The sequence below is a fragment of the Toxorhynchites rutilus genome, chromosome 3 (genome assembly GCF_029784135.1).
Source record: "Toxorhynchites rutilus septentrionalis strain SRP chromosome 3, ASM2978413v1, whole genome shotgun sequence".
In the NCBI taxonomy this organism is placed as follows: Eukaryota; Metazoa; Arthropoda; class Insecta; order Diptera; family Culicidae; genus Toxorhynchites; species Toxorhynchites rutilus.
In genome coordinates, this window is record NC_073746.1 from 90,538,030 (window position 1) to 90,558,011 (window position 19,982).

The 19,982-nt window shown below is 36.8% G+C and overlaps 2 protein-coding genes across 9 annotated transcripts in view; one reads left to right on the plus strand and one right to left on the minus strand.

Annotated features, from left to right (window-relative positions):
* The window catches only part of LOC129775866 (uncharacterized), a 407,327-nt gene that overhangs the window by 143,751 nt on the left and 243,594 nt on the right, over window positions 1-19,982 (minus strand). The window lies entirely within an intron of this gene.
* The window catches only part of LOC129775868 (juvenile hormone esterase-like), a 28,514-nt gene continuing 20,491 nt past the window's right edge, over window positions 11,960-19,982 (plus strand). The window contains exon 1 of the mRNA XM_055781042.1: window positions 11,960-12,113. The gene's annotated coding sequence lies outside the window, so the exon portion shown is untranslated. The remainder of the gene's footprint in view (window positions 12,114-19,982) is intronic.

Here is a 19,982-nt window from a genome sequence, read left to right on the forward strand (position 1 = left end):
CAGAACATACCCACCCCCCCTTTAGATAGGGGGTGGAGTGTCCAACCACCATAGAAACATTTTTTGCAAAAAACTCCACATGATAAAATTGGTTTCATCTGCTTGTTCAATTCATGAGTTATGCAGAAATTTCTGTTTCATTTGTATGGGAGCCCTTCTTTAGAAAAGGGGAAGGAGTGTCGAATCACCATAGAAACGTTTATCAATCCCTAAAACCTGTATATGCAAAGTTTGTTTGCATTTGTTCGATTAGCTCTCGAGTTGTTCCGCACTAACGCCCCCCCCCCCCCGTTCCATTTGCTTGATAGGTTCTCGAGTTATGCAGCAGTTTGTGTTTTTTTTTCTATCGCAGCCCACCACGACCACCCCTCCCCTTAGAAGGGTGGCAGGAATGTTGAACCACCTTCTTGCCCCCTAATACCTGCACATGCCAAATGTGGCTCCGTTTGTTTGATTAATTCTCGAGTAATGCAGATATTTGTGTTTCATTTGTGTGGCAGCCCCCTACGAGAGGAAGGAGGTTTATCTATCCACCATAGAATCATTTATTGCACCATAAAATCTCCACATGCCAAATTTGATTACATTTGCTTGATGATTTCTCGAGTATTGCAGAAATTTGTGTTTCATTTGTATGGCAGACCACAACTGTACACCCCCCCCCCCCCAAAAGAGAGGGGTGAGGAGTATCTAATTACTATACAATCATTTATTGCATCATAAAATCTCCATATGTCAAATTTCGTTTCATTTGCTTGATTAATAATATTTTCTATAATTCGATGATGTCTGCGAGATATTTCAATAGAACTAACTATGGTAATGTCATTTGGGTTGGTGATTATTGATTTTTTTGAACAGAAAAAAGAAAAATGTATGTATATTGTGTATGTATATATTAAACACGGGATTATGTTCCGAGAAAGAATATAACAAACAATATAGCAAATGATAATGTAACAAACTGGTTCCATGAAACAAAGATGTTATTTACATACATTATTAGTCCATAACGTTCCTAAGACATGGTGTGTAAAACTCACGTTTCCTATCCAATAAACGAACAATACTGCAATCAAATCACCACTTCTCACATGATTATTTGCCTACTGCAAACAGAAGGATTGATGTTTGCACCGACTTCTGTATATGTGTGTGTGTGTGTGTGTGCTTGGAAGCATGAAATTGTGCCAGTCATAGTTGAATGCATTTTCCCATGATTTAGCTGCCGGAGGAGATCGCGTCTTGTTCGTTCGTCAACACAACGCGAGAGAAAATTGTGCCCAGAGTTTGCACACACACACATTCGCAATTTGATTGAATTCTATGGACAATGACAATGTGACTGCATATCGTGATGCAATATTCACATGGATATGATACTTTGTTATTTAACGTTATCAAGCACAATATGCAAAAACGCCTCATTAATTTCGAATTATGATGAAAACAATTCTCCCGCGAAAGGTGTGCCCCGTTGATTAACTTCCTTTTTCTTCCACTCTTTATCAGATGCGTCGGAAATTGACGGTGATGCCCAAAGTTGGTTCGCGTTTGCGTGCTCTTCGGAAAGGTAAGTAACTTTGGTCTCACCCGCCGTCGAGCTCCGGTAGTGTTCGACCATGGTGTACGGCCAAATTTAGCGATGGTGGAATTAAGTATGCATGGAGTCGAAGTTTTATGCGTCTCTTCCACCATCTTTTGCTAATACATTTGTGTAGTCCAGACGATACGGGGGAAAAAGTTAGCGGTGATGAAGAATGGTTATTAGAAGTTGTTTGGAACTTTGGGGAATAACTTTATCGGCGGCCACCAGAAGTGCTGGGGCTAGCTGTATAACGACCAGTGTATGGATGGAATCGAGTTAATACCGTTATTATTAATAAAATTGGAAAGTTTCATCCATACTCCATTCTTAGTTGGAAAATAACTTGCGTTTTCTCGTGACTATAGTTCGATTAATACACCTTCACCAACAGTATTTACTGGCAATGATGGAATCCATTCCAGGATTATTAACTATCGCCAAACATAGCCGACATTGTCAATTCCAAACTTCTTCAGTTTCATGTGCCTGCTACCTTTCAACATATCTGGAGGTTATTATACTTTCAAACCTACCAATTTCTATTGATCCCTAGAAGTTTAGGTCACTTTCGGTCCCTTGCAAAATCAATAAAATTCTTCGAAAATTTTCAATAAGCAGCTAATTAAGAATCTTGAAGATCATGGTCTTCTCCCCAATTTTCTCTAATGTTTAATAATAGTTTTACATAATTATATTAAGGCAGTATTCTAATCTAGAAATATGGAAAATATAAAAAAAAATATATTTTCCATATTTCGATTCCCGTTCTGGTCGGGGGAATTTTTCGTCAAAGAAATTTCCTCCGTCTTGCACGCGTATTCTAGACCTTGTCACTCACAGGGTGTCGACTCAAAACCCGAAAAAAAATTCCCTGATATTTCCTGATTTTCTAGTAATTTTTCAGAAACCAGGTGTAGACTGGTAATCAAATTATTTACTAGTGCTTTAGCTGTAGTTCCTGAAATATTCAGTTAGCTCAAACAATGAAATTTAAGAACGTCTCAATTTAAGAAAATATCAATATCTTCCAACAAATTAATTGTTTGTGATTTTCTATTGAGATAAACAGCGACTGAGAAGTGTCGTTAAAGATAAAAAAAATGGAATTACTAATACAGATCAAAGTTATCTTTAAGGGCCCTTAAATACTATTACAGCATGAGTCATTTTCATTTTGATTCGGGTCAATTTCACAGCACTGTTAAGACGCGTCCACATTACGCCAATCGGCCTTGGCCGCCCGGTAAAGCCGATCAAATGTGGACGTACCGCCCGGGCTTGCCGACGTGCCGAAAACCGACTCGAATCAAACCGTACCCAACCCGAAACAAGTGGGTCCGGTTCGAGAAAGTCGAACCAAAACAAAACGAAGTAAATTAGCGTTGACGACATTGTGCTTTGTGTGTTCGATGGGGCGTCCACATTACATAACGAATCGAATATGCCGCCTGGTACAGACCGATCGGCATCATTCGGCATGATATGGACGCGCCTTTACAATTTCAATGAAATGCATTTTCTTGTAATCTTTCGGCTCCCTTCTGTTTGTTTTCCAAAGTTATCTTCGTTTCACCTCCAGAAATTTCGATTCTGCTTCCCGTGGCCGTTTCTTTAATTTTCTCATTAATTAGTTCATTTAACGCATAAGCTTCTTTCTTCCGACTTTCCTTGTCTTCTTGATAAAGAGAATGAGAATTTCGAGCTTGTTAAATTGACTAGCACAACATTTTTATTGGTGCTTATCTTCCAAAGTGAAGCATAACATCATAAACTTGTCGCATAGCACAACCGTTTCCTCACGGATGTTTTCTAAAAACATTTGGTTTTAATGGAAAAACCTTTTTAACGTTGGGGTTTTCACACGAGTGGCAGAAGACCATTTTTAATAAAAAAAAAGTTCCGTAAACCTATCAGTTCTAAAAATGCTCCAGTCGTTAATTTTTCGGATAATAGTGAACAAAATTGTTGATCTTGTTGCTATCAATATTGTTTCAGTATTAAGTCAGCTGGAGCTCTACTGAAACGTTCAAAATCCGTCATATATCAAAAAGATCAATAGTTTCAAAAGTTTTTCGAAATCGTTTTCCAGTCATGTTTTATTCGGAATTCAATGACGGCAAGATCAAGTATATATCAATGCTTCATAAGCTTTAAAATAGGGCTTCGCATCCCAGACGAAATTTTAAGATTTGTCTGTCGTGAAATTTTGGCGAGTTTTTTTTTTAATCCATCAATTCATTGATGAACCGTGTAAAATATTCAATCCGAAGCTACCCAAATTGAAGAATTTTTTTATCTCGACTTCTCCACTGGACTCGCGTAAAATGGTTAATTCATGTTGGTATAGTCCATCGACACAAGAAGAAGTTTGTTCAAATATATTAGGTTGGGGAAAAAGTTATCCATTATTTTCTCGGGACCTGACTTTAGTGATCAATATCTCGTAATATCGATCATACCATTTCAGCTTTAGACTCGTTGTAATAGTGACAATATTTTGCTTTTTTTTTTGTTTATTCCATTCAGTTGTGAGTTACGGGGTGTCTCTAATTGCAAAATTTCCAGAGTGATAAAAAATTGGTATCAAGAGATGATTATAGAAATCTATTGCTAGAGTTTTTCACCAATAAGAACCAATACTTCTTTATAGAGACATCATAGAGCTACCATTAGAATGGCAACACATTGGGCAACAATACTTGACCCAAATCGGACAATCCGAAGCATATTAAAAATAGTTTTGAATTTCACTCACAAATAATGGATTACTTTTTCCCCAACCTAATATAATTCCCAAACCTTCTTCAGAAGCTCCAAGTTGATCTCTGATGCTTGGAAACGTTTCGTCATGTAACGATTCGCCACCTCCATCCCTTCTTCATTACAAAATCTATCATTCAGATCCATCTGCAGCCTCTTTGTAGTTTTGTTCAAAGGTTCGTCGAAACCAACGACAAAGTATTGCGTTTCAACGTTTCATCGAACTCAGATTTAGGATACGGGACAAAGTCAAACATCATCATAAAGAGCTTTTTATCACGTCATATTTAGACCTTCTCAGCTTTTGGTGTCATCAAAATTGTCTAATTACTGCAATAATCAAAACTCTAATTAGCGGAATTTAGTTTTTCTTCCAGATTGATGACGAAATTCCCTGATGTTCCCTGATTTTCAAGGTTTTTCAAGGTAGTCGACACCCTGACTCAGAATACATTCAAGGCGTGTTGTTCGGCATAGAAATCTCAACTAATTACTAATAAAAATGATACAAGTAATACTATGTTGAGACGACGAAGTTCCTCTATGAACGTTAGTGCCATTCAAGGAGAAGAAGAAGAAGAAGTTCAAAAGCCAACCACTCAAAGAAAAACAATTTACTTTAAATAAAAATAAACAAATTCGATGCTCTGAGAAGTTCCAAAACTAACGACAATTGTGGAAAGTTATAGCGCTAGAAGAAATATTCTAAACAGGCGTGAATTTTCCCCCTACCGACCAGTAATTCGAAATAATCTACAGTTTTGTTAAGCAAATAGTGACAATCATATAAATATGTATACGATCGCGCGCTATCATTATTGGCAATCGATAGGAGAATGTTATGAATATATTTAGCGCAAGATTGATTCGCATACGAGAATATTTAAAAAAAAATATTTTGAAACCTCCGTCAATGTCTAGCAATAACAAACTGTTTTCTATAATCTTTAATGACTAATTACTACAATCATAACAAGTAATTGCATTCAACTTTGATGAGTTTTTGTCAATAGTGTCATTAGTCATGTCATAGTTGGAGGCGATCTGGCGTAGTGGTAACATCCATGCCTCTCACGCTGAAGGTCACGAGTTCAATTCTCACTCCCGACATTCTTCCAAAAATGGAAATACAAGTGACGAATCAAATAAATGAGTTGAAAATCACTCTAATACAGATAAAAAAAAAAATGTCATAGTCATTGATTCATTAGGGCGGCCGATAAATCTGATGGAACATTCGAAGATTTTAATGCAATACTTTTGGACGGATTTGGAATTCCTTTTTTCTGGGATTGCACTAACGTTTCCAGTGGATCTTATGCCGTCTCAATATAGGCATTACTTACGTCATTTTTTCCACGACAACGCTCGACAACATGGTGATCATGTCTTTAAAACTTGTCTGGAAACACTTCAATGAAAAAGCCTACCCCGCTCGCAATATTTTGCAGATATTGCCTATTTGTACTACCTTTTCATTTAGATTAGCCTGACTGAGGAATATTGCAATTTTTACGAGATACAAAAATATGTTAGATTCGTGAATCACTTCGAAAGACCAGCAGTTTGGGGCTAGCCACACAAAAATCCTTTCAAAATGAGGCTAGAATAATTTTTTTACAACAACTTCGAAATTTCGATTGTGCACTGAACAGATTTTATTTTTGTCATGACATTGAGGGTGATTGATTATTTTTATGTAGCAGTAGCTCACAAAGATTGTGCCATGCGTGCTTTACACAGATATGAAGCACGTGATGTATCATTGTTAATTCAACATTAGACGCGCTGGTCTTGTCCTATTTGCAGCAGCTCATGATAAACCAGTCTTCTGGTTCCACTTAACATAGAACATTGCCTTCTGTCCACAACTACTTTTTGGCAGTACAGTTCCGTTCATTTCACATGTTCAGTTAACCCTTTGCGGTCGTGTTAAATTTTGACATGACGTACTGGTGAGAATTAATTTCTATTGAAAGAGTAGTGATACTAATATATAATGTTATGAAAGATAAATAATGTCTGTTCATTTTTTTGTGAAATTCAGCTATGTATTTACTGAACAATATATTTTAATGTGATGTTTTTATATAAAAATTATATACTAAAATTCTCCTTCGTAAGATATCCATCACGAGAATCACCAATACAGGTCGGACTCGATTATATACCGACCCGATTATATACAGTTTGAAAAAAGAATTGTTTTAAAATGTCAAATTAGACAAATTTTAAGAAAAAAAGTGTAACCTTTTAACCTCTAGGTTAAATTGAAGTGGCTATTATAATAACAGTGGTGTAAAAAATAGCGATTTTTGAAGATTTTTTGAAGATATGGGTGTCAAAGAACAAATTGTAGAGTGGTTTGACGGCTTTAGTTTGATTGATAGAAACAATAATGTTTAATATGAATTTTTGAGAAAGAATTAATAATAACCCATGAAAATTATTAATTTTTAACTATTTCTCTTCCAAAATGTTAAATAAATCCACTAATTTAGATGTCCCACCACTAAATCCTGTACTAAATTTTCTCATCTTTCAAATGGAAGCAACAGAATCGTCTTACGTAGCGTACCTTTTAATGTAGAGCCTGTTTGAGACAACAGAGACCGAAACAAAAAAAAAAAGTTCTATAACTCAATCATTGTTGAAATTCGAACATATGCGTAGAAGGATTTTTTCATCAAATATGATCGTCTATCACCTCCTAAGAGATTCTGGATGAATTCATTTTTTTCGTGTGAGATAGGTGTTTCCCGACATTAAGAGAATGAATCAATAATAAAATTTTGCTCCATTTTGTTTAGCCGATATAAATATGTTCGTGTTCGTCATCCGCTCGATTTCTTGTCGCGACACGTTTTTCCATTGCACGTGTGTGTTATGGAATGAGGATAAAAACCCGTGCTATGAAAGATTAAAATAGTGATATCTAGTTCTAGTGCTGTAATTTGTTTTCGCGATTAGCATTGATAAAATTGATTCGGAGAATCATCTGGTGATCGATGAAGCATTTGTGTATCTCTCTTGCCTGGGTTAGTGTGCATTTTTATTGTGAGGCTTGAATATGCTAGCTCGTGCCAGCTGAGTGCAATTGTACCCGTATTTGATTTGCGCAATGAAGTTTTCACCACAGCAGCATCAAATGTGGAAAAAAGTGTGTATGTATAAGTGAGACACTACGCTACATTGAAGCAACACAGCGCCAGCGCCAGAAAAATATTCAACTGCAAGAAGCGCATCTGCATCAGTATTTGAAATGCGCAGTGATGCTATCACCACATTAGAACGTCGCCAGCAGCTGAACTATAAATCTAAGAAATGAATGAATTTCTCTCTCTCAATGACATGTTGTAGCATTTTTCTTCTGTTTCACTATTTTATTTTGCTCAATATTTGTGTGCATGTGAGTGCCTGTGTTGGTTTAGATGTTTCGGTTTGTTTTTGATATCATAGAGACTTTGTGTCGTATAATGGCTAGTTATGTGAATCTGAATTCGTGCTTTTCTGCAGATCTTTGTGTCTAATAATAAATCTACTAGCGATGGATTCCGATGTTTATTGCCGGTTAGTTCTATTATATGTTTATAGCTAACTTGATTAGTGTTCCATCTATGTCTTAGTTATCAGTTGTATTTATTAAAATAAATATTTTGAAGTATTTGTGCATTTCTTCCAAAGGCTCATGAAACTTAGATTTTAGATTCAGTGTCTCAATTAAATGCCATTAAAACCGTTCAATTTGGTTGCTTTGTAAGATAATGTACTCTATTTGTGTGTAGTTAGTATTTCATGCCTAACTTTTCAATGGGACCTGTCTGTTTTGATCGATTCTCGCTGTTGACTTTCTCTTTCGATTACCACGGCCTTGCAAACAAATTTTGCAACAGTTTTACCCCATAGTTTGATTAACGAGATTCCCTTCTACACTCCTGGTTTTCGAACAGATGAGGAAACGCTATTATCGCTGAGTTGTAAAGAATGTCGATGAATAAGGTCGATCGAAACGGATGGGTCCTGTTGAAGGGTTAAGCGTGGTTTATATGAATCTGTGTGTTTCTATGCTATTGAAAGCTCTTAGATAGTTCGTTCATAACTTTCAGCTCCGCACTCTGTATATTTAATATGGTACTATGCGCGAAAAGACACAGGACATTTCGATTCCAGCTATTATAGAGAACTTATGTCTGTTACCTTTTCAAGTAGCCCACAACTTCCGGTTTCGCGATTTAGGAATACAATAAAGTACTAGGTATTAAAAATCATAGAATATATCGCTGATTTGATTCATTATACAGGAGTTTATTCTGTTACTTTCTTAGGTAGCTCCCTAGTAATCTTCGGCGTCGCGATTTAAGAATACAATACAGTATTAGCGTTAGTCGAAGCATCAGTCCTCGATTCGAAACGTCATAGAGGAGTTCTTTCCGTTACCTTCTTAGGTAGCTCCCTAATAATCTTCGGAGTTGTGATTTGAGTACTTAATAGAGTACTACGCGTGGAATATCACATAATGCGAACCCTTATAGAGGAGTCTATCCCGTTACCCACTAAGGTAGCCAATTGATAACCACCGGCGTCACAATTTGACACTAAAATAGTACGTGAAAAGTCATAGTATATATGAACGAAGCGATTTGTTCTAGAGGAGCTCTTTCGGTTACCTTGTTAGGCAGCTGAATAACTATCTCCTGCGTCACGATCAGATATTGCAATAGAGTACTATATTTAACATAATCACATCACTTACCTCAGTGAATCCTGATTCTTATCTTCTCCCACTAACAACTATCCCTTCCTTGATAAACGCTAGGGAACCACGCTATAGAGGCGACCCTTCTGGCCTTCGGGCGGCGAATATCATACTAACATTCCTTCTCTTCCCCTGGTGACTGGACGTGGCCGGCGTCGTTATTGACCATTTAAAGCTTGAATCACCGAAAATTGCACAACGAGAATGATTTGCTAGTCCCAAGCGTCATTCTGAGTGTTCTGTGTGCAATTTGGTTGGTTCAGGTCAATCACCAAGAGCAACTACGAAGTGTACAGTCTACCCAAGCTCAAGCTCAAGCTCAACTTTTTCATGATCTAGCAATATTTGTTTCTTAAATTGAACACGAACGCAATTGAAACTGACAACAAAAACCCATGCCTATGTCATATAATGTGGGTTTCGTAAGAAACAGTAGGACAAACCATCCGAAATATAAACTAATCAAAAATATTTATATTTTTTTGGTTTTGATTTTATGATTATTCTGTATATCTCATGTTTACATTTATTTTATTTCATCATATTCTTTTTATAAGTTCTATTAAGTTTCAACGAGAAAAGTTTCACCCATATCTGGGTGACGGGTTGACGAACATGTTAAGGAGCTAAATACTATATCATATTCCTATCCATAATATATGTTTACATTTTTATTAATCCTACGGTTAACAGGATAAGAAACCAGTTACTTACGAACAACTCGAGTATAGTAGGGTGACATATATTCATCAGGAGGATGAGGGAATATACGGATATATACTAGAATTGCTTCTCAGAGTACAACCAAGGCATGTAATCTGGCATAGAAATTTCAATTGAGTACTAATGAAAATGACACGTAATACGAAACAAAATAACAAGAAAAAGATAGGAGAGGAATGAACAAAACAAGAAAGCATAAGAATCGCAAAGGGAGACAAAATAGAAAGGGTTCAGAGATTTACTAGGCGACCATGAGATAGGTCGGAAAATCTATGTGTTTTTATTGTAATGAAATTGTAAATAAATGTTATGTTTGTGAGTATAAATAAACTACTGTAGTGCATGTTGGTGCTCTGTAAATTTGGCGATAATGCATACAACATACACATGAAAAATTCCATTTCATTGATTGTTAATGCTGTTATCTCTGATGTGAAGATCTTAATGGTTATTTTCATAGTGTTAGTTTTCAAGTTAGTTTTCAATTTTCAAAAAAACACAAAACATTTTTTTTGGTGTTAAAAGTTGATCTAGGCGGTCAATTAGCACCTACCCAGTGGGAGTGGGAGCTTTAATATTCAATAATATGTGAAATCGGTAGAAAAATTAGTCACTATTGTTTGAATAGACTAGTCGAAGTGCATTAAAATTAAATGACAATGAAAACTACGCAGCTTTCATTTTCAGACATGGCACGAATCTCGCGTGACACCAAATTGTCTACAGAACAGTTTATTTTTATGAAGGCTCAAATGTTTTTGTCGTAAGAGAACTTGTGTGAATTCAAGAGTGTTCCCGGGCTTATTGATGATGGTGATAATGTTTTGAATTATTGGGGCTTTCAACTATCTCAGTTCATTCGCCTTGAACAAGGGTAATTCGGAGAAGTTAACTAAACTCGCGACGTTTACAATGAGCATTTGGAAAGCTTTACTGCCGCTGTCGTCTGGTCCCTAGCCGGGCAACTGCTGAATCGTAAATGGCATTTATTGGAGATTTTTTTCCGATCAATCATTCAATTTTTGCGAATTCGAGCATTATTCTTGTATTAAAAGTGGCATCAAAGTACAGCAGCCTTCGAGTCGGATGTGAAGAAACAATTTTTCAGAGATGAGAGGTTAAAATTTTTTCCGCATTGGTCGCTGTCGTCGCCACCATCACCACCGAACCGATTCGGTTCGGATTTTCTATTCCGTTCTGCATAATACAATTTGTAAAGCAGTTCTTTAGGAAATGGAGTTTTTGGGAGCGTTGCAGAAGTAATGTTGCTAAGAGCTACTGGAAGAACAGCTTGGATTCAGAAAGTTCTGTGTTCAGTGTCCTTAAGTTTCTTTTTATAATGATTGTTCTCGCCGGCAATAATTTCGGAGTCCTACGTTAACAATGCGGTTGTGTTTTTAGATGTACCAAGGATTCAAGCTCAATTGTCCCTAATTCTGCTCAATCGTGAAATATTAGGTAATTGTCAAACAAATGCTTAAGAAGAGTGACATGCTGCTCCATTCAAGACGCAGCGGAAATGAATGGTGAAACGAAGTGTCCAAAATACGGTGCAGGGTATTCGAAAAAAAAATCAAAAATGTTGAGGCGATCTGGCGTAGTGGTAACATCCATGCCTCTCACGCTAAGGGTCATGAGTTCAATTCTCACTCCCGACATTCTTCCAAAAATGGAAGTTAAAGTGACGAACCAGCCAAATGAGTTGAAAGTCAATATAATACAGATAATAAAAAAAAATCAAAATTTCGTTAAAAATACATCGGAATGATTTTGACCTCAGAGTTTTTCTTATTTCCACAAACCCCTACCGGGGAGTAAATGAGTAGCGGAACCATTAGCACAATTTTTCCAGTTGAAAACAACTGAACTGTAAAGTACCTAGCACCACCCTGAAAGCGAAGAGCATCATCATCTCATATCGCGCTCTTGTTGCTGGATGAAAACACGCTGCTATTTTTACTTCAAATGGAATGTACCCAGACACAGACTTACATACACACACACGTATACAGACTGCAGATGATTGCGCTTTGTTTGATGCTCTGATGGTCTGTGGCCAGTCAGCATCTATTTCCGTGCGCTCTCTCGTGGTTACGTTTCCATCGGCCCGGAATTTGCTAATTCGTTTAGTTTTGTGCTTGTTGTAATGACGCATGTTTCAGTTAGTTTCGACTAATTGCGAGTTTCATTCCATCATCTCGCCCGGCCCCAGCGACTAATCATTGCGTTTTTTATCCGTCGGTATTTGTTGCGGGTAATTTCGAAGATAACGACCGCATTCACGTTGTAAGTAGAAATGCCCGAAAGCCTGCAAACGTAAATGTTTCAAAACACTCTTCAACCGTAGTCCGTAGGGGCGCTCAGCTCTTGTGTGTAGAATGTGTTTTTGGGCGAGCGTTAAAATGCAAGCATCGTCCACATCACGGTATCATCCGCGAGGGCGCTCCAGCAGAAAATGCGGGTCAAATATTATCATTGGAGCAAAAGTTTAGCATTCTGTGAGTGTAGCGAGTGAGCAAAACATTAAACACCGGCCAAAAGCGAGCTGCCAAGCGTAAAGAGCAACCTAAGTTCAAGAGAGTTCACTTTTTTTCGGTAACCGGCATCTAGCATTTCCGGACTACGCGGTACGGCATTCGACCTTTTTTGATGCTGTGCTGAAACAGATGAAAGTGACACAAGCTCAAGTGTAAAAGTCCAGGGTTTGTTCTTAACTCTTGTGGTTGGATTAATTGGGTTGGCATTGGTGTTGTTCATAAACTTTTTGTTTGATATAGTCGCACCCAAACTAATTACAATACGCGTGTGCTCACTGCAAGCAAATATAATGGCGAGAAATGATGTCACCGCGCGAAGCGCTTTACTGCGCCAATATGACTCATCGCGTAGAAGACCGCGTCATGCGTGGCATTCACCATCGCACAGACAATTCGCGTTCAAATCACCGATTTGCATAGCGGATCTATCGAAATTCGATTCTTTGCGCGCTTGCACATCAATCGCACGGGTTGAAGTTCGGCCAGAGGCCAACGCCATAAATAATTCCGCCAAGGTTCTTCAAATCTAGTTTCATTGTGGCGAACAGTTACGAGCAGTTAGAGGCTTATCATCATTTACGTTACGGACTAAATATGTGCCAAGGATAGCCCAGCTGTCGCATATTGTCACAGCACAACATTCCAGACCGTCGTATAATCACTTCAATTAATTTTTAAAAATTATTACATTGCCTCGTCGCAACGTCGGAACGGAGCGTAGAGAACCCACAAGAATCACGATACGGAGCAGCGTGGGTCGGCGCCCCAATTTTCGTCGATTGGATGCGTCTGTTAATCTATTTACAATGTTGATTGGTAATATTGTGGGCCGGCGTGATAAGCGCAATAGCAATTAACATTAATTAGATCGTTGAGTTGGCCGAAAATTACAACTGCACTTACGGGATGAAGCTCAGACCAAAATACAATGTTATATAATTATCCATGAAATGTATCGAATAACAGTGCAAGCATTAATCAATTGGCTTTAAAACTTCATTACAAATAAAACACATTTTTTGTACATGGGATGAACGCATAAAAATGGGATGTACATCAATTTATAGCTTAAACTCTGAAGTTTTGTAATATTTTTCTAACAAATGTTTATCTTGGGTTTGGGATTCTTAGATATTTATCTTGGCTTAAAGATATTGTGGACTAACCCAATTTTTGACGTGATAATGTTTTGACTCACGAAGAACTGTTTTTTTGTTATCATGTATAAGTCACACGATTTTCATAGTGTAATCGATATTAGCGATATTAGGGGGTAGACTATGGAAACACTATGGAAACTTGAAAAAAATTAAAAAACATATTTCCGGCTCTAAATGTTGTCTGGGATCTCTGCTTTCCTTTTGTCCCAGGTTTGTCCGATGCTCCGTTTCAAAGTTACAAGCCAATTAGTGGACCTAAGTCTTTGCGTAAGGAGCGCGAATCCAAAACTTAAAACGCGTTTTTCTTGAAACTAAGTTGTGCAAACTGGTGGAAGTTTTACCTCCGGAACGTTCCATCCGATTTTGATGAAATAGTTTTTCCCAGATTCTCCACTAAATTTCCCGTCATCGTACGTACCGTTTTTGGATATTTTGAAAAATAAAATTTTGGTAAATGTTTTTACAAAAAATTTCACCATTTCGTCAAAAATCAATATTTTGAAATCCTACGTACGATGACAGTAAATATATCCAAGATTACGTAAAACATATGTCCACTAAAAAAACTTGTAGAACTCCCACCAGTTTGCATGATTTTGGCTGCAAGGGTGCAATTTAGGGGACAGTGCAATTGACGCCATTTTTTTGTTGGTTAAGTAATTTATACCTAATGAAACTGTAATATCAGATTGATCATAGTAATTTATTTTCTTGTTGAAAAAAAATCACGAAAATCACATAGTTGTTATGAAATTCATAGTGTACTACTCCCTTAAAGTAAAATTGAAAATTCCTACAAGAATCATCAGTCGGATAATATTTTATAGTTGAATTCGCTTGTTTCTTGTTGTTGTTGTTAAACGTGGATTCCTGTATATTCAGTTTTTCAAAAAATTGGCAAGCACCTTGCAAAAAAACAGTTTCCACAAAGCGTTGTGACGTGACAATTAAGTGTATTAAATGTGAATTCACCGTATTGTAGCAAGATATATATGTTTTTTTAATGTTAGTTATTTTACTGAATAGTTCTCTTTTTCCTCAGAAATCTCCCCTTCCCCTCACAAAGATCCATCCTATAGGGGTAAGTGGTTCCAAACCGAACCGAGTTCCTGAATCTAATCGCATTTGTATCTCAGGAACGGTGTTTCTACCGAAATTCGGTAGTGTCAAATTAAAGGTATCACAACGCTGAAAATTTGAGAATATGATGACTTTTTTCTTGCTCTCTTCATTTGCGCACCATTTTGCGTTTTCATTGCTTTAAAAACAGAGAAGAAATATTTTGATTTTGATTGTTATGAGTTCAATGCTCATTTAAATTGCGAAACATTATATAACAAGACAATTTGAATTGCTTATGGTATGTTCATCAAAATAAGCTATATAAATTGAATCTACCTATTACCTGCAGTTCAGGGAATGACGTTATTTGGAAAAAGTCGGGGTGGTCCGGAACCGAACCCCAGTTTTTACATCGCAATTATATAACACATTCACTCTGGTTCTTGCCATCAATGGGTCGCACAAGTCTGGCTCATCGGGCGGCGCGCACTACCGGGGGAATGCATTTGATTTTGCTATCAGAGCTTCGATTTTATTTTAGTCTCATCAATGCCCTAGATCAGCCATACACAACCTGCGACCCACCGGGCCCTTCTGGTTGGCCCGTCGGGCTCGTCTGGCCCATTATCATTTTATATGTGTAACAATCATGAAAACTTCAGAATAATGGAGTTCGACACATTGCACATTGTTACACATCACATATTTACATATTAGTTAGTTGTCTATTGAAACAATATTAGTAGTGTTGGCTATGCCACGAAGAAAAGGACTTGGTTCCGAAACTTTCAACGAAGTTTATATTGACTTTAAAATTTCCTACAGTAATTTTCATTTCAATGTTACAATTGAGCTTTATAGATATTCATTTCAACTTACGTTTCATAATTTTTCTTCTCTTCTAGCCCGGAGTATAATTATTACAATTTCCCAAACAAATCTTAGATACTACATCCAATTATTATTTTTGGTTAGCAATTTCTTTTTTTTCCTCAGTTATATGTAAGTTTACCGTATAGGGGACAGGTGGTGAAGCCGGGTATCTTAAGTAAAAGTTGATTTTTTTCTTGAATTTCACACCAAAATCGAATCGATAGCCTAAGTCTCTGTTAATAATAAAAATTGTTTCGGGGGCAAAAAATTTCGCTAAATTTATGTGTCAGGCATCTTTGAAAAAATAAGAAAAAGTCGGAAAAGACGGACACTTGAAGGGAAAGATGAACACTAACTGAAAAATTATAATTTGAAATTCAAGTTGATGTACTTAACAAGTTTTTGAGGTCTTCAAATAGGCCTTACAAATTATTGAACAAAAATGCTTGATGAAAATCACCTAGAAGAGTCTTGTAATTTTTCTTATTTTTCATGTCTAAAATAGCTTCCGGCATCCGGAATGACAGATTCGGATTACGTTTTGAAAACCGCAAAGCCGTCAGTTCGAAAGCCAATTTTCTCACTTCCGTCATGGGCTTCCCATCGAATCTCCTCTCTAGATCGAGGAGATATCAATACTTACAACGATTCTTTCACTTCCATTTGAATTTTCTTGTTTCTGCTGCTAACTGAGAACTGTCGGAAGTGGTCCTAGCTATGATGAAAAATTAGAATTTTGTTTTTTTTGAGTAATTCTGTTTTGATTAGAATTATGAGTGTTGTTCTTGGAATGTTGGAATTCAACGCAGCTGTGTTCACGGGAGACTCTCCTTTAACAGTTTCATCCGTCCGCTGGTTCGTCCATGACTTCCGGTTGCTCTTTCAAATGTAGTTAGTGTTCAACTGTTGGAAAAAATGGAGGGGGCAATCAAATTATTTTCAAAACAACATGTTCGTCTTTCCCATCGGTGGAATGTCCGTCTTTCCCGACTTGATTAGTGTTTTTCAACATCAATATTTCTGAAGTAAAAGCGAGAAAAATTACCACTTATTCGATAAAAAGGTAAGGAAAGTGATGGTAAAACTCGCTCGCTGACAAGGAGAGTTCGCAACCAGTAGATTAAATATCTATTAAATATGTGAATAAAAATGAAAATATGGATATGAAAATATGAATTACCTATTTTTTAACGTAAGACTACGTCTTTAGGGATTGTTAACCGGTTTTACCGGTAATACCGGGTCATTTTTCATTACCGAATTACCGGTTATTTTACAATCAATAACCGGTAATTTCGGTAATTTAATTTTTACAATAATATTTGCCTTTATGCCGCTTCGAAATATTACTCGAGAATCAAAATAAGATCAAAAAAACACAACTGGTAGTGTTGCGCCGATTCTAGGGCCTCCGAGCTTCAGCTTCAGAGCTGTTCGATCTGAAGACGAGACACAGGATAAGCTTCAGCGATGAAGAACAGACAGCGATAAAGTAATTGGTTGATACTCTCCTACCAGTTCTCATCGCTGTCGAACTGCTATGGCGGAAGAACTGCACCCTTTATGAACCTGACGTCGGATTGCAATTTATGTTAGAACACCTATCAGAGCAACCATCAAAAATTTCGAAGCAGCTGCTTGGAGCCCTGAAGGAAAGGATAAACGTTTTGTGTAGGCAGATTTGTTCGAGTATATGAACAATCATTCTGCTCGTGGTCGTGACTAGGATTGGGCGATCTTGGATCGATTTAAAGAAGATCGTTCTTTTCCATTTTGATTTTTTGGATCGATTCTTTGTACTCGAAAAAATCGCGAAAATCGATCTTTTCTTCCGATTTTCTCGAAATCAGAAAAACTTTTTGTAGATTTGTTTTTCAGTGTAGCACGGACGGATTTCATGGGATGTTTGATAGCTCAGTTCTGAACAAACACCAGTTGTTGATTTTCGAGTAATAATTTTCAATAAATTGATTTAATTAACTAGCTGTACCCTGCCACGCTTTGCTGTGACACATTGTGGTGGCATGGTTGAGTGGAATTTAAAATTTTTTTATGTTGTAACAACAATCCTAGATGTGTTTGGTTGTTTTGTATATTGTATCATAGTTTGAGCTCAATCGGATCCGTACTTTTCGAGTTTTTAACGCACACTATATATATATAGACACTATATATTTTCTTCCGGTTTTCCAATTTTTTATGCCGTAACAACACTCCTTGAAGTGGATTGTATATTGTGTACAACTTTGAGCCCAATCGGTTCCTTACTTTTCGAGTTTTTGACGCGTACACAAACAAACAGAACATTTATATATATATATATATATATATATATATATATATATATATATATATATATATATATATATATACGGAATACATTGATCAAGCAGGCATTTGAAATCGTTCGTGACTTCAGACTTCAGTAGCTGGACCACAAGAGGGAAAAAATGCAGTGGACGATGCAGAACCTGCAGAATAGTTGAGCATCAAGAGAACACTTGAACGATAGTTGCAGCAATCAAAGGTATTAACAGAGGGCATCAGAGGCAAATACATGACAATGGTATTCGATGCTTTTCGTACTGTACGCCCAATATCACTATGAACATGCGTGTTTCTCTTCTGGAAATTTCGTTCATGAGATCCGATTAAGATCAGAAAAAGATAAAATTAACATTATTTGTGTCCCTAAGTAGTAGGAAAATAGCTACTAAGTAGCAAAACCTTGAAAAATGTTTTCTTGAAAACTATTTCAAAGTATTTTTTTTCACCGGTAAATTACCAGTCATTGAAATTTTGGCACGGTAATGCAATCCTGGAAGACTTACTGGAATGATACCAAATCAGAAAACAGGTCAAATTTATTCATGAAATAGTTTTAACGTTGATAATCATTTTAGATCCGAACGCATTTCGATGATTTGCATTCCAACCAATCGAAAATTCTCTACAATTTTCGGTACGTTATAATTACGGATTCCTAACCTATAAATGATTTAAAATAAGAAACATTGGAAGAATACACATTTTCCTATCGTGTTCACGCGACCGAATTTGTACCAACGAGTTACAATATTTAAGCATCATTGCTAATCAGACGAGCGTAAATCGGTCGCTCGAAATGCAAATGCAGCATCCGTTCTAAGAACAATGTGGATAGATCAAATATTGCAATATTAGCTCCGCCGTATTCTATTCATTGATTTTTTTCGAAATGACGATAATACTTTGTCGATTGAACAATCAAATTTTGTGAAATCACTAAAATCTATAAATATAAGTACCGTCATCCGGGGGTAAATTGATCACCGAGGGTGAAATTGATCAAACGTATTACTGAAAACAAACCCAAATTTTCAGAGGCATTCTGCAATTTAATTTTAAACCTTTATAATCTGATTTGTTCGATAATCATCTGAAGGTTCGTTTTGTCAATGGATCTCAACGAATCTCTTATTAAATTGCATGAAATTTTAACATTTCTATCAATAGCATTTTCGTTTCCATTTTTCACTATGGTAAAAAAACATATTTTCAACACATCAAAACAATATTTATAGACGCTAAACATATTAATTCACTTCTAGCCGATACTCTATGAGTTGAATAAGTAATCAAATACTTGTAATTACTATTCAAACAAGTGAGAAAAAAACTATTTAACAAAAAACTATGGATGGGTTATACCTATAATATAACCGCAAGGTTGACGTAGGATTGCCGTTGGCTTAGTAATCATTTGTGTTTTTTCAATTAGCAATAATCGCACTTCGAATGCTCCTCATTGGGTACCATATCGCCGCTGCGCAGAGTTGTTGATTAAATTTTTGATTGAACTAGTGAATGAATGAAAGAATTTACGAATTCAATTGCAAACAAATCAAACAAAAAAAAGTGTTAGCAAAACGCATTCCGGAGTGTAAAAATGCATGGGGGTATAAAAAGTACTGCCGAGATCTGGAATACCGATTTTCCCAATTTATTGGTTTCGGAATCTGTGTTGGGAAAACACATTCCAGTTTGCAAAAACGCAATGATTTTGAAATCTGTGTTAGGGAAACATTCCGATTTGTAATAACGCAAACGAGTACTAAAGTACCCGCTGCTTGTATCTATTTTGAAATGCCGATTTCCCTTGGCTCCATGGATTTGAAGTCTGTGTTAGAGAAACATTCAAATTTGCAAAAGCGCAAACGAGTACAAAAGTACCAGCAGCTTGCATCTATTTTGCAATGCCGATTTCCCCAGGCTCCATGATTTTGAAGTCCGTGTTAGGGAAACATTATGATTTGCAAAAGCGCAAACGAGTACGAAAGTATCCGCTGCTTGCATCTACTTTGCAATGCCAGTTTCCCCTGGCTCCATGGTTTTGAAGTCTGTGTTGGGAAAAATTGCGATTTGCAGAAACGGAAGGCAGTACAAAAGTACCCGCTGCTTGTATCTGCTTTGCAATGCCGATTTCCTCTGGCTCCATGGTTTTGAAGTCTGTGTTAGGGAAACATCCATTCATTCCTGCGATG